General features: G+C 38.9%; 1 protein-coding gene across 4 annotated transcripts in view; it reads left to right on the forward strand.

The window, feature by feature from the left end:
* CXXC4 (CXXC finger protein 4) overlaps window positions 1–14,973 on the forward strand; it is a 55,068-nt gene that overhangs the window by 7,127 nt on the left and 32,968 nt on the right. For 2 of the 4 annotated variants that reach the window (XR_009259409.1, XM_058721761.1), the window contains exons 1-2: window positions 12,162–12,489; window positions 12,610–12,685. The exons of 1 other annotated variant lie outside the window; for it this stretch is intronic. The gene's annotated coding sequence lies outside the window, so the exon portion shown is untranslated. Of the gene's footprint in view, window positions 1–12,161; window positions 12,490–12,609; window positions 12,686–14,973 lie in introns of those variants that run through there. One more of the 4 variants, XM_058721762.1, reaches the window with a different exon arrangement.

Raw genomic sequence — 14,973 nt, forward strand, 5'->3', positions numbered from 1 at the left:
GGGACCTTAAAAACAAACAAAAGTGCTGATAGTAAATGTCCTGTACTCAAAACATTCAATGGCTCCTTTTTACTACCAAACAAGGCTTTTTTCCTCAGGATAACGTTAAAGGTTTTATGCAATTTGACTCTGTTCTTCTTCCAGGGTTTCATTACCCATCACTTTTTCTCTTCTTGGGAGACCCTTTACAATAGTCACGTTCAACAAGACACCGTTTGTGGGCTCTAATGTACTCTGTGTTCCCTCAGCTTTTGCTTACACTATTTCCTTTACACCAAATATTCTTTCTCCTCTTCTCCATTTGTTAGTCATTCCAATTCAAAGAGGACTTCTTTTGTGAGGTCTTTCTGAAGAGCATCCTAACCCTCAAATTATCCAATCATTCCTGTTTGCTATATTTACCCTCTATTTACCCTTCCGATATATAGAAGTTTTCAGAGTCCACTTCATGTTACCCTTTACTTGTTCACTTAACTTCTTCTTGTTAAAAAATAACTGGGATAGTGGTGCCTGGGGGGGGGGGGGCTCAGTCGGTTAAGCGCCAACTTTGGCTCAGGTCACAGTCTCGCAGTTTGTGAGTTCAAGCCCCACGTAGGGCTCTGTGGTGACAGCTCAGAACCTGGAGCCTGCTTCAGATTCTGTGTCTCCCTGTCTTTATCGCCCCTCCCCTGCTTGCTCTCTGTCTCCGTCTCTCGGAAAGAAACATTAAAAATTTTTTATGGGATAATTTTTTTTAATGGGATAATTGTCATTAGATCTCTGCGTGTGTACATGTGTATGTATTTTCTCCTCATCTGAGTACTTTCTGTCAGATTATTAGTTTCTCCAGGGCAGTTTTTCCTTCCCTCAGTACTTCACACACTATGCTGTGCACATATCTGGTGTTTAAGGAATGTTTATTCAATTAAAATATGATAGGGAATAATTCAGGCTGGAAAGGAAGAGTGAATAGCCATCAGCTGACTAAAGAAATGGCAGTAGAGGTGAGTCCCACAGGGATAAGGATTTCAAACTGTTTTGTCTTTTAGGAGCATCGTAAAAATTCCTTGAATGAAAAAGACTAATATAGGAGACTTCATACTTATGTTTCAGTACTTAACCTTGAGCAACATTCAGGTGTTGTATGAAGGGTGGAGTTTGTCACATCCCAAATTATATGCACTTTTGAGAAATGGTGACTATCTTTCTCACAATCTTCCTTTAAAAAAAATCTGAACAGACGTAAAGGAGAAAAATGTTTTCCCAAGTATAATATTACAAAAACTAGTCAATCTCCCTTTTCCAAACTTTTAGGTTTAAAGAATGCTTATAGTCCTTAATTCTATTCAATTTTTTAAATCAATCACTCTTGTGCTGAATATTTTTAAATGAATATGACACTTTGCATGGATCCCATAAATAAACAAAACGTGCACAGCTTTGTTTATGTTAGGAACCTTCTGCTAAGTGTTGCTTCTATTTATTTACTTTTAAATTATGCCAGATTTTTGCAAATTTGAGTCAGTTTGGGGATCAACTTGAAATTTTAAAGACTGGCTATTTATTTTGCTTCTCATACCTTGCAAATATGTTAAAGTAATGGTTGTAAGGGCCAGCAGAAGGTATAAGAGGAAATTATTCATGATAGACTTAATTATGGAAATACATGTGCTATACCATGAAAATTTCACCACTTCTCTTAATTTAATTTCCTCATTCTCTCTGCTTTCTCCTAACATCCAGAGTTTTTAACCCTATCCCTTATTCTGGAGCTCAGATACTCTTTGACTTGTGTAGAAGAGCATACAAGTTCTGAGACAAATATGAGAGGATTCAGTAGTAATAAGTCGGTAAAGCTTTGCTCAGAAAGCCATGTGGCTAAAAATGAGCTCTTACTTACAGAGTCAAAACTGGAATTTTAATTTTTACTCACGATACAATGTTAGTATCCATAAACTGACTTCTCCTTATCATGTATAATCTGGCATGATTCATGAGATTTAGGACTGCTTACCTTTTCAAGAAGGAAAAAACAAAGTAATGGAATTATACAAGGCAACAACAGACACTGATACTTGTCTCACTAACAGCCATCCAGTCCCCACCTCCTTCTTCCTCTTTCTCAATTGAATGATGATTAATGTTCAGATATTTCTTTCTTTCTGTTTTTTTTTTTTTATGTTTATTTTTGAGAGAGAGAGAGACATGCATGAGTAGGGAAGGGTCAGAGAGAGAGAGACACACACACACAGAATCTGAAGCAGGCTCCAGGCTCTGAGCTGTCAGCATAGAGCCTGTCATGGGGCTCCAACTCAGGGAACAGTGAGATCACAACCTAGGCCAAAGTTGGACGCTTAACCAACTGAGCCACTGAGGCACCCCAGATATTTCTTTTTTTTTTAAGTTTATTTATTTATTTTGAAAAAGAGAGAGAGATAATGCAAGTGGGGGAGGGGCAGAGACAGAAGAGAGAGGATCCCAGGCAGGCTTCACACTGCCATCCCGGAGCCTCACACAGGGCTTGAACCCATGAAACTGGGAGATCATGACCTGAGCCGAAAACAAGAGTCAGACACTTAACTGACTGAACCAGCCAGGTGCTCTATGTTTAGATATTTCTTATCCTCCAGACCGTCATATGCTTCAGGATGATCTCATTGCTAGCTCCTGGGATAGTAGATACTCATAAGACTAAGTCAATCTCAGGGGCACCTGGGTGGCTCAGTCGGTGAAGCATCTGACTTTGGCTCAGGTCATGATCTTGCGGTTTGTGAGTTGGAGCCCTGTGTCGGGCTCTGTGCTGACAGCTCGGAGCCTGGAGCCTGCCTTGGATTCTGTGTCTCCTTCTCTCTCTGCCCCTCCCCAACTTGTGCTCTGTCTCTCTATGTCTCTCAAAAAATACATAAATGTACAAAAAATAAATAAAAAAAATAAGACTAAGCAATCTCATTCTCTTTGAGAGTGGTTGGTGTGGGTGTGGACATGTGACCTCATTTTGGCTAATGAGATCTTAGTGGAAATCAGCCTTAGTGCTTCTAGATTTTATTGCTCTAAAGACATAGACACAAAACAAGGCAGCCCTTTTCTTTCCTTGAGATGCCTGGAAATGATGATTGGAATTGCTGCAGCAGTAACTGTGAGGGAAATCTGCCTGAGGGAAGACCAAGGTGATGGGGATGATTGAGGAAAGAGATGGGGAGAACGTGTACCACCCATGACACCCTGAAACTACACATTGTTCTATGCCTGAAGCCTGCCTATCTGGGACCTCATCATTTAAGCCAGTTTGAGTAATTTTCTCTTACATGTAGTGAGTAGAAATTTGACAACTTTCCTTCCCACTATAGTGGAAGAGTAAAAGTTACATTATGTTTTGTATAAGGGAAAGATATAGTTATCTGGATTCTCTTGCAAATAGATTAGTGATCAGTAAAATATCTAGAGGTTAGCTTTCATGGGACCTTGTTCAAATTTTGGACTCGTGAAACTTGGGAAAGAAGTGTAAATCAATGAATGTTGCCGTTGGGTAACTTTCTTTTTCACTTTTCACTTTCTTTTTTTGCTTATATAGCATAGCCAAAATGACAGGAAAAGAATAGTTCTAAAAGTAGAGACATTCAAAAGGAAAAGCCATCAAATCATCATCATTTTAAAAGCACCAAGTTACTGGGGTGCCTGCGTGGTTCAGTCGGTTAAGCATCTGACTCTTGGTTTAGGCTCAGGTCATGAGCTCCTGGTTTGTGAATTTGAGCCCCACGTGGTCGTCAGGCGGTAAGTTGGCAGCACGGAGCCTGCTTGATATATTCTCTCTGCCCCTCCCCCATTCAGGCTGTCTCTCTCAAAATAAATAAACTTAAAAAAAAAAAAAAAAAGCCAAGTTCCTAATAGGTAAGAACAACTGGTCTTTCAAGCAGTGCTACCCTTGTAAGATGCTAGCAGTTAACAGAGAATAGGGTATAAATAGTGTCCCCTATTTCAAAAGGTAGTTGTCCCCAAAGAAAGAAATATAACATTATTACAACGATCCAATACACATTATGCTTTTGGTCATTTTATTAATTTTTAATTAAATATAATTCTGTTTCAGCCGCAGTGAGTTAACACAACTAAAATTTTCATGCTATTTACATCGTATTTGAAAAGTAGCTCATGTTGGAATGCGTTTTAGGTACAAATGGGTCCACAAGATGAGAGGGTAAATACAAAAATGGAATACGATTTTAAGTTTGATATAGTCTTGTGGGGTATAATTTCAAAGACGGGATGCTAATTTTTTAATACTAATTAAGGTCACTGTGGCAGTCACTGTTCTATTTAATTGACTTATAGCTGGGATACTGACAAGGCCACTTCTGGTCCCTAGAATGCCTTTGTGCAAATTAGACCCACCAGAACATGGCTTGGCAAGCAGAGCAATGGGCTGGATTCCAGCCCCTACTTGTCCATTTGGCCAGGCATTGTTGTGCAGTGAACAGCTAGCTAGCACTAATGTTCTCAGAGGCCCTGAGTTGCAAATTCCAATGTTTAGGTGGACAAGTGTTAGATAATAAGGAGTGCTAAGAATGCCGGCAAACTAGAAACCCCATCTCTAATCACAGCTCCAGCTACTGTTTCCAGAAGGGAATGTAGACACAGGGCTTTCAGATCTCTCAATCTTTGAAAAAGACTGGAAATCTAACTCCAATAACACCCAAGCAGAAGGTGTTTGAGACCCAAATTCAGACTGTAGACTCTGACTTAAGAGAAGGGCACCGCCACTCAGATACTACATTTCTCCTGTTCCTATTGGGTTCCAGAATGTTTCAACTCCCGGGGGAAATGGTACACCTGAGAGAAGTGGGGCAGAGGCCATGTGCTTCATCCACGGCAAGTCTCAAGTAGGAAGGACCACGGATAGAGATCTGAAGGGGAGGGAAAAAGCAATAAATGTGGTATTAAGGCTGAAGAGAAAAGTAGTGTAGAAAATTAAGTACTATGCGGGGAGGAAGCAGTTGTGATTTTCAGGTAGTTTGCCTTTTATAGTACTGTTCTACTAAATAGCTCCAGCACTTTGCTAACATTAATTAAACCTCACAAACCCTGTGAGATAGGTAATTACTATAATTACACTGATATTCCAGATCAGTAAAATGAGGCTTAGAATGCCCAAGGTCATAGGAAGATTGTGTGGCCCAGTTTGGCAGACAACCTATATGTTCTCACAACACATCACTCCCCTAAGGAGGGCTTCCCTAGCTCTCTCTTTCAATCTCTCTCTCTCTCTCTCTTCGTGTTTAGATTAAGGATATAATGATAGGATAAATAAATTAGATCTTTGAGAAGTTAAACTGCAAGTTGATTAGGGAAGCTTAAAGACAATATGGAAAAATACCTAAATGAATGAGCCATATTCCACAAACACACATAATATGCAAATTCCATTTCAATTAATTTCATTTATTTAAAATATTTCCATTTAAATTGCTGGTTTCACTAAATACATCAATAAATCAAGAAACTGATGCACATAAAGCATTCGCCATATTACACAGCAGCATAGAAAAGACTGTCATTAGTTTGGAAAGAGAACACAACAGACAGACAGAAGGAACTCTTCTTGTTGCTATAACTACGGCATAACAAAGGTCAGCACTGGAAAAAACAAAAAAACAAAACAAAAAAACCTTCCTGGACTGAACATTAACAACTCAGGGATATTATCCTGAATTCTTCATCTTAACAAAGAAAGATAATAATCTTTTATTCTGAAAAGGGTTAATTAAAGATAAACTAAATGGTGGAAACATACATTTTTAAAAAGCAAGCATAAAAAAAAAGGTTTTGATTCGAAATGTAATTGCAAATGGGGCTATCCAGGTTACATTGGACGTCAAAATCTCAAGCTCAGTAGAAAAAAAATCACAAACATATTATAAAAAATGTCTCTATTGTATTTTAAAAATGTCAAATTCAAAAATGGTGATTTCAGTGAACATTGCTTAATAGAAAACGGTTTAAAATAAATTTAATTTCAAAATTTTATAGAGCTTAAAAAGTATGATGGTCGTAAGCCTAATTTTATGTCTTTACAAAAGCAAATTTTAGAAATAACCTCATTATTAAAATTCTTGGAGGTTTTTTTTGTTTGCTTTGACTAACTGGGCAAGTCCTGTCTGGTGATTTGAAGGATCACAAGCCTATTTACAAAATGTCCAGTTTCTGCATATAAATTCATTTTAAACAAAAGCCTGCCTCTTGTCTTTGAGCAAAGGAGAACATTTGGGTTTGAGGCTTTGAGTGAGAATAAAGAGAGGGAGTGAGAGAGGGGACTCTGTTACTTGCGTGCCAGTGTTCTGTAAATCCTGTCAGGTAAGACTTGTGTGCAGAAGAGAATGGCTGAAAACAGAAGGAACAGAGGCTGCCACATTCTGGACTGTCGTCAGGAAGCACGGGCCACTGTGACACTGAGTGCTTGCTGACAGAGGTGCATGAAGTGTTTTCTGGTCAGCTCACACTTGCAAACTTCACAAGATTTCCAAACTTTATATGATTTTATCATTACTTATCTATCTTAAGAAATACACTTTCAGGAAAGCACCCAGCTCCATGCCTGAAGCAAATTTTCCTGGGAGAAGGGCCGATGAAGGGTGCCTGGATACTGCCAAGCAGAGAAAAAGAGAGACCCTAAAGAGAAACTTGGGGCTCAAATTGCAAAACTATGCTTAGATTTGCTGGTGTCTGGAAGATACTTACCATGACTTGGTGTTTTGTACCAAAATTGACCATTATTTCCTTTATGGGTGAATACTTTGAAAAAATCTGTAAGGTTCTTGCTTGTGCTTTCTAATACTCCAATGAACAAAACATACCAAGTAGTTATGGTAAAGTACAAGGAAGCCCGTATCTCGTCAAAATCAAGCCGGTTAGGAAGTCTATGGAAGAAGTGTTCTTCTGGAGACTTCCCTTTCTGACCTGTTTTTATTTCATTTGTATGGGATTCTGTGTTTGTGGACAACTGTTACACAGCTGAGTCTCAAAGTGGAGTCTCAAAGATGTAATTTTATAGAAATGAGAATTTATATAACAAGGAGTGCCGCAAAGAAATAAGAGTGGGCCTAGACCAAATTAGACCTTGTGAAGAACGATACTAAAAATCAATGCCCAGAAGAGCGTTTGGTACATTTCTGTCTAGTGCCCAGACTGTATGTAAAAACAGGTGAATGTGTGTACTTTATGAGGATAGTTGATTTGAATATGGTGCTAATGAGGCCAAGGTAATGGGTTTAACCCTGTGAACCCATTATTTTCATTACCCTCAATAGTCACAGATTTTATCCTTAACGGTGGCCAGCCATTTCATAAATTCTTCCTGTTAGTCATTAGAAAGACAAGGCCAGAGAGTGTAGATAGCTTAAGACAAATTTATTATTGCTGGAAAACAGCTCAAAGCACATGACCTACTGTTGGCGGGTTAAGAGTACCAGCTTGGAATATGAAGGTCAGCATTGTGATAATGATGTATCGATATTTAATTAAAAGTGAAAGAAAATAACAGGTGTGCAAAATATTGATTTTTAAGAACTAATTTGATCAAATTCCACTTCTTGAGTCACCAAGAAAATCTCTAAAAATTTTCTAAAATATGTTCACTTAAGGGATTTAAAAATATTATTTCATTATAATAGAATAATTTGCCACAAGCAAAAAAGTCTCTTTTATATAAATAGCAGTACTTCCTCTTAGTTTATGATTCTGTAAGTAAAGGGTTTTATTGTTGTTGTTGTTGTTGTTGTTGTTGTTGTTGTTTTCGTCTTTGTTTTTTTTATAAGGTCATGGTAAAGTGAGGAATGTTGTCTGGAAGAAACGGATGTGCTGGGGTAGAGAGTTCTTGTAAGGTATAATAAGAGATGAGATTCAAAAGATGGGGCCAATCAGAGAAGAGCTTTGAATGCCATCTTATGAATTTTGCATTTTTATCCTACAGGCAATGGAGAGCTTATTTCCATGTTTTGTGTGTGCTACTTTCCTTCAACGTGCATGGCACAGAAGGTTAGGATCTTACCATGTGCCAAGCTTCTATGAGCTGGGACACAAAACTGAAGACACAATTGCTGATACCAAGGATCTCAAATTTGGTAAAGAAGACAGAGAAATAAAAATCTCAGGTAGCTCCAAAGAAGAGTTAAAAAAAATTATTCCCTATCCATTTTATAGGTATATTCCTTCTGTGAAGGATATAGTTAATGTATTATTATTCACAGTGTGGATTACGATGGAAAGAGGCAGTTCTCAGAGACTGTAAACACAAATTGGGAAGGTGGCTTCTACAATGTTAGGTGAGAGAGCTCTGCTCACCTTTCCTAACCTGGATGGTGGATAGTTTTAGCGATTAATAGGGAGCACCTTACTGGTTGGAGGGTTAAATGGTATCTCTGGGTTTTGAAAACACCAGTAAGCTGCTAATGACTACAATTTATCTTTAAGTTTATTTTATGTTTGTGGTATCTCCTCTGCTTCGGTTACTTATGCTTTCTTTGTTCTTTAGTAAATTCTTGTTTGAATATTCTAACCATAGTTTGGATGTCCTACACGTATTTAAGAAACATAATTTGTTCCTGGTTGCCAAACTTTCCCCCAAAGTCATTGAGATTGCTCTTAATGGTAATCTCTCAGGGTGATAATCAGCAAAAATGCTCTTAGGGAAGGAGGAATCTTAAGGTCACTTCTGAGCTGTGTGGACTATTTAACCCCTCCAGCCGGTTATTCTCCTTTTAGTGTTACTCTGTGTGGGAAACTGCCAGCTGTCCACCAAAATCGTTTCTCTACTCCACAGTAATAGAGTTACATCTAGGAAGTGACTGTGCAGCAAACTTTGCAGCTAGTCGTGGCACGTCACAATTCTTGACAATTGCATGTGAGCTGCAGCACTGTGGATCACTTCAAGACCAAGGTCTTTAAGAAGGGATGGTGCCTTCTCCATGCCCTTCTGCTTGCTCCTTGTAGTTGGTGAGCAGTCCTTTGGGGACAGCAAAGTGCCAAGATAGAAGGAAACTGGAACCATGAATCACTCATAGAGGAGAATGGTTCTCCGATCTGAAATTCCCACCCTGGGCTGTTTCAGAAGCAAAAAATATAGTCCTATGGTTTTTGTGCTGATACATTTCAGAGTCTTTTTGTTAGGACAGATATGCTACCTTTTTAGAGATTCCGGGATAATGGTGATACTGATCATGATGAAAGGCAGCAATGCTTTAATGATATTTCATAGCACATTACAAAATGTTTTCAGAGGAGAAGATACTTTTTCAGGTGATACTCAAGTTGTAATTTTGCATTTTCCCATGAAGATATCAATGAAGCCCCTGTACTCCTGCTTCAGATCACAAAACACATAAAGCAGAGGAAAGGCCCACTTTCAGGTAATCAGAAGCTGTAGCAGGCGTTTTGCAGAGGGAACAAACCTTAACTTTTAGTACTTGTAGAACTGTGGATTCCTAAGAAGAGTTAACAGAGGACTAAGTGTTCTCAGCAATTGTTACAAAACACTGACACATCACAACATAGGACAAGGACTGGTGTGAAACATGACAGATATGCAAGTGGCAAAACTAGTATAACAAATAATAATAATAAAGGACAAGAGGTAGACCAGAAAAGAGATATTTGTCTTTATCACATTTGGCCAAGGATGTAATCAATTCCCTAATCGAAAGATGATGATATAATATCAGAGCCATGAGGTATATTTTATCATTTGTTCTATATGTTCAATTAATGTCATATTAATTAGAGGCCTATGATCATAATTAAAACTAAGGTTCTAGTATGCAGAGAGGGTTTATTGATTAATTAATTCATTACTGATAGACTAGGATAAAGATTAGAAGCGTAAGGCTTTGGAGACAGGATTGGGTGCAGATTTTGCCTTGTTATACATTAAAATTTAAGACTCAATCCTGGTTATCTAATTTTTATGGGCCTCAATTTACTTATTTGTAAGAATGGAAATAATTACCTCATATGGTTAGTGCATAAATATATATTAAAATAAAGTATCTGCAAACCACTTAGCACAGATCTGATACGGATGGGTCATTAATAGCATCTCTTACCAATTAAGCCTAAATGGTCTGGAGTTTTTACTTTGTAAGCTAGAAAATAAAATTCTTTGGAATTTGGTGCCTATTTTCTCTCATTTGTTTAGAGTTTCATTTTGGAAGTGAGCTTGGTGTATTCTGAAAATGAAAGCAAATATGGCATGAGAAAGCATAGTGTTTTGATTTTAAAAAACTATTTACGAACTTCAAAACTTTTATTATTGGACTGATATTATAAATATCTTGAAAAGATGGTTAAGAATCTATCAGCTTTGCAGTATGTTTTCATTCATTAAAAAGTGCCTACATTTTGCTGATCAATTTTCTACGATGCTAGGCTCAAAAAAGTAAAAAAAAAAAAAAAAAAAAAAAAAAAAAAGAAAGAAGAAAGAAAGAAAGAAAGAAAGAAAGAAAATGGCCTTCTTTGCTTTTACAAGGAATTAACAAAAGTATAAAAAATCTTATGAGTGAATTTAAGTAATTATTAACCATCCAGTTATTTTGTCTGTAAATGCCAGATAGCCAGTTTGTTTAATTTTATAACCAACTTATTTTATGTTTAAAAAACAGCAAAACATTCATATTAATCAATGAGTCATGAAAGAATCTTCCCCTCATTTCAGTAGTTACCCACTCTTGGGACATCAACTTCATTTATACACACCACAGTTCTTAACGTCTTATCAATAATCAATCCTGTATAGTTGGCAGAATCTTGATATGGTCAAGGTCAATCTTTTGAAAATTCAAATATAAAATGGTTTAAAATATCTTTTCAGTATTTTGTTATTATAAAAGAAACAACTCATTATGATACTTTTCTTCCTTTGCTGAAGATACACTATTGCCTTATTTCAGAATATTGTTTGAATTTTAATACAAAACTTTAGAACACCACGTTAAACAGTCTATTTTTTTTTCTTTTTTACTTTTGTAGCTTAATGTTAGTCGGTCTTAGGAAATTATTATCAAAAAAGATTCATGCTTTTATATATTATTTCATAACCATTTCCACTAGAGCATACTTCATTTCAATAGTAGGATAGCATGAATCCAGGAATATCTCATTTTGTTGAAGGCAGCAGTGAAAAAGTTAATTCATAGCTGCATTTATGAGTGAGTTTTATTTATACATGACCTGTGGTAAAAGATTTATCTGTCCATTATTAAGCTCTTTCTCTGAGCGTCAAGAAGTCATAGTAGTATAAAATCAATTAATGCAGATATAAAAGTAGTTTTGTTTGAGTAAAGTTTGAAATTAAAAATAGGGCAGTAAGTTAAAAATCTGAGTTAATACTTGGAACCACCAGATGGAACAGAAAAGAAGGGGATTGGAGGAGAGAGGGAGAGTGAGAGGAGGAAAGGGGAGAGGGGAGGCGAGGAGGGGAGGGGAGAAAGAAGAGAGGGAGAGAAGGACTGAGATTGATTTGGAGATCGGTCAAGCGTCACAGCACCAATTTTTTACATTCTGGTATACAAATATTTAAAAGATGTGGACAACAAGAAACCTGATCCGTTTTCCCTTACTTTAAAGCCCCAAGTGATAAGATCTTTGAAAAAGTCTTTCTAGGTACAGCAGAATTATTTAAAAGCCATGCGGCAGGGTGCGAACTAAGAGCATTCTTCAAACAAACGCGACCTTTTCTGTTTCTTGTACTCCTCTCCTCAACCCATCCAGAAAACCCAGACAAGTTTATTTACACACACACACACCCGCACACGCTCCCCCCCCCCGCACACACACACACACACACACACACACACACGCCGAGAGAGAGCGGCGGAAACGCCCTCTTTCCATCCCTTCCAAGCAATTATCTCCGAGAGCAAAAGAAAATAATCAACGGCCCTCGGTGCTGGGCGTCTGAGCCGGAGAGCCGGGCGCCGGGAGGGAGGGCGAACGGCAGGCGAGCAGGGAAACGTGGCTCCTCCGCCGAGGAGAGGATTTGTGAAGGGGAGCGCCGGCCCGCGTGCGCCTCTTGTTCCCCGTGTAATTTGCAGCCAATCATCAGTAGGTGTCCACGTCCCTGCGTCCTCCTCACCTCGGCGCCAATCACCCCCCCGCCCCCGCCCCCGCCCCCAGCCTCCACACCTCCTCCCTCGCCTTTCTCTCGCGCTCCCCTCCCCCAGCAACCACACACACGCACACACACAAACAGAGAGGGAAGGGGGGAGGGTGAGAGAGAGGGAGAGAGAGAGAGGGGAGAGAGAGAGGCTCCCCGGCTCCCTCCCTCCCTCGCACACAGCGACTGGAGACGGACGGAGAGCAACGCGCTGGGAGAGGAGAGACCACCGAGAACAGCCCCGCGCTCTCACACATACACTCACACTCGGCTCTTTCCTCTCCCCCCACCTCCTCCTCCTTCCACCCCCACCACTAACACCATCTCCTCCTCCTTCTTTCTGCAACAAGAAAAAAAAAAGCCATTTACAGGTATTTTTTTTTTGATCCGCATATTTATTTATCCCCCCCCCCCAACAGTTTGTTTACAAGTATTAAAGTTGTAATTGGGAGCTGCCAAGACACATCTGGATTTGTGTTTCTTTGTGTTAGGGGGTGATGTGCAACTAATTAAAGGCAGACTAGCAGCGTCTGCAAATTCTAAGGCTCCCCAAATAAAAAGAGACTGGTAAGTGATTGTTCTTTCTCTTTCTCTGGCTTTTTTTCTCTTAAATGTTTGCTGTCCGTTGGGATTGTAAAAGTAGATTATTAATGCTGGAGTCCAGCAATAAAAGGCGTCGCTGTATTAATTTATTAATTAATCTGCACCCGCCCCTCCTCCTGAATGTTAAATATGACCTTTGATCTCTATGTCTCTGGTAGACCAGACATACAATATTAGGCATGGACAGTCACATTGTTTAAAGGCAGAACAGGATCATGAAGTACGGTTGTCTAATTTAGCTTTGGAATAGGACTATAGTTATTTGTGTGTGTTTTATTTTGTTTTTTAAAGAAAATCCAAACAATAGCTGTGGCTTAGGTACCTTTTTCATGCTCCAGAGATGCATTGATTAAACAATAATGACCTGGATACTGGGCACAATCATTTTCTACAGTTTCTGGTGGCATTAAACCTTGAGGGAGGGAGGGGGAGGTGATGGCAATAGGAAAAGCAAGGAAAGCTTGTGTTTGGAAACAGCCCTCTAATACTCTGGAAAAGGGACATTAAATTATTTCTTTATTTGGAACAAGGTCAAAAGACTAAAATACTGAATTTTTTCCCTCCACTCAATGTGATAGCTAATGCATGGTTGGCATAACTAGTTTTTACTGAGTAGCAGTTATTATGGTCTTGCAGTTACAATGTGATTCGCAGAAACTGAAGCTATATGCATCATCTTGCTGTGTCTTCCCCTACCCCCTTCCAAGCATCAAGAATATTTAGCCAGGAGCATTTGGGGGGCACCCTTTGTATTGCCATCAGACCTCTGAAGGGAGCAGTTTTCCCTAATGCGAAACCACAGAGGTGGTTCCTGAGTGATTAGGGGCTTTTGCTGTGATTGAAAGATGCCTGCTAGCTTCTAATCCAGCCTGGGGTGAGGTTCCTTATCTTGATTTACTTTGCCTAATAGGGATTTGTTTACGTAAACCCCTCTTTTTAGGGCACCTCATCAGCAGGTCTTGAAGTTTTTGCACTTGGAGTTTGGGCATAAATGGTTCATTAATCTAATTATAACCATAATTACTATAATTGATATCCATTTTGAACTGAATATTTGAGACTACTGGGCCCCCATTTAGAATTCCCTGAACTCAACATTCCAGGCCAATATGTGGGCTTCAGAAGATGTCACCAAAAGATATTCTGCTCCCCCCCCCCAAAATCTGGAAACAAAGAAACTGGGTTTTTTAGGTTAATATACACTTTATGTCTTTGCATTACTTCTTAAAGGGCTGAGATGTACCTCTTCCTCTGTGATAAACAACTAAAATATCTTTTCCTAAAGCATAATAATGGCCTATAAGCAAAGAGATGAATGCAAATACCCAGTTAACATTAAACTTTCCTTTGAAAAAGAGCAAAAGAAAAAAAAATCTTTTTAAAGGTTATTTCTTCAGGTAAACAACACCTTAAGAGATCTCCCTTCCTCCCCCCCCCCATCTTTTACTCAATGTAAAAAGCAAAAAGCAGTGAGTATGAGAGATTCTTAAAAAAAAAAAAAAAAAAAAAAAAAAAAAAAAAAAAAGTCCCATGCTTTCCTCTTGTCTTGGGAAGAGACAGGAGTCTCCATTTGGAATTATTGGGAATATTCTTACAGAGGCTGCAGGCACTTGGTTTAAAACCTGTGACATTGTATTATTTTTAAAAATTTGTATCTAGTCCATCTTTCTTTTCTTTCTTTCGTTCTTTCTTTCTTTTAAACAAGTAGAACACCACCCTCTTACCCCCACCAAGCCCCACCACCAAATGCCTTGTACAATTGAGACCTGTCCTTGGTCCATTGAATTAAGACCCTAACAGAGCCAGCTGTGCTGGGATTCAAACTAATGACCGCAGACACAGAAGGACACTGTGGCAGCTGGTAGTTCTTTTTTCCCTGCCTCTTTAGTTCGGATTGTATGTGGGCAGTCTCTCAGCTCTCAGTTGTATTGTGTTTGCTTACAGTTTATACTCGGATGTATTGTAGACTTTCTCAGTACTTCATTTGCTAATTTCCTGTTCATTTTCCTCATAGGGCCATTGCTGTTTTCTACTTTACAGCATTTGCATGCCCAGGCAGCACTTGTTCACACATTTCATAATGTTTAAATGCCCTCTGCTTATAGGTAGTATCGCCCTCCCACCCCTGATTTGCATGTCTTTAGCACTCCAATTGCCCTTTTCCCTCGGCATTTGTCACCCCCGTCTTTCCTCTTTCCCTGGGTATCCTGGCTATTAATACATTTTCTCTGGAGGGTTATGAGAATAGGGGG

This window comes from Neofelis nebulosa, chromosome 3 (genome assembly GCF_028018385.1).
Source record: "Neofelis nebulosa isolate mNeoNeb1 chromosome 3, mNeoNeb1.pri, whole genome shotgun sequence".
NCBI lineage: Eukaryota > Metazoa > Chordata > Mammalia > Carnivora > Felidae > Neofelis > Neofelis nebulosa.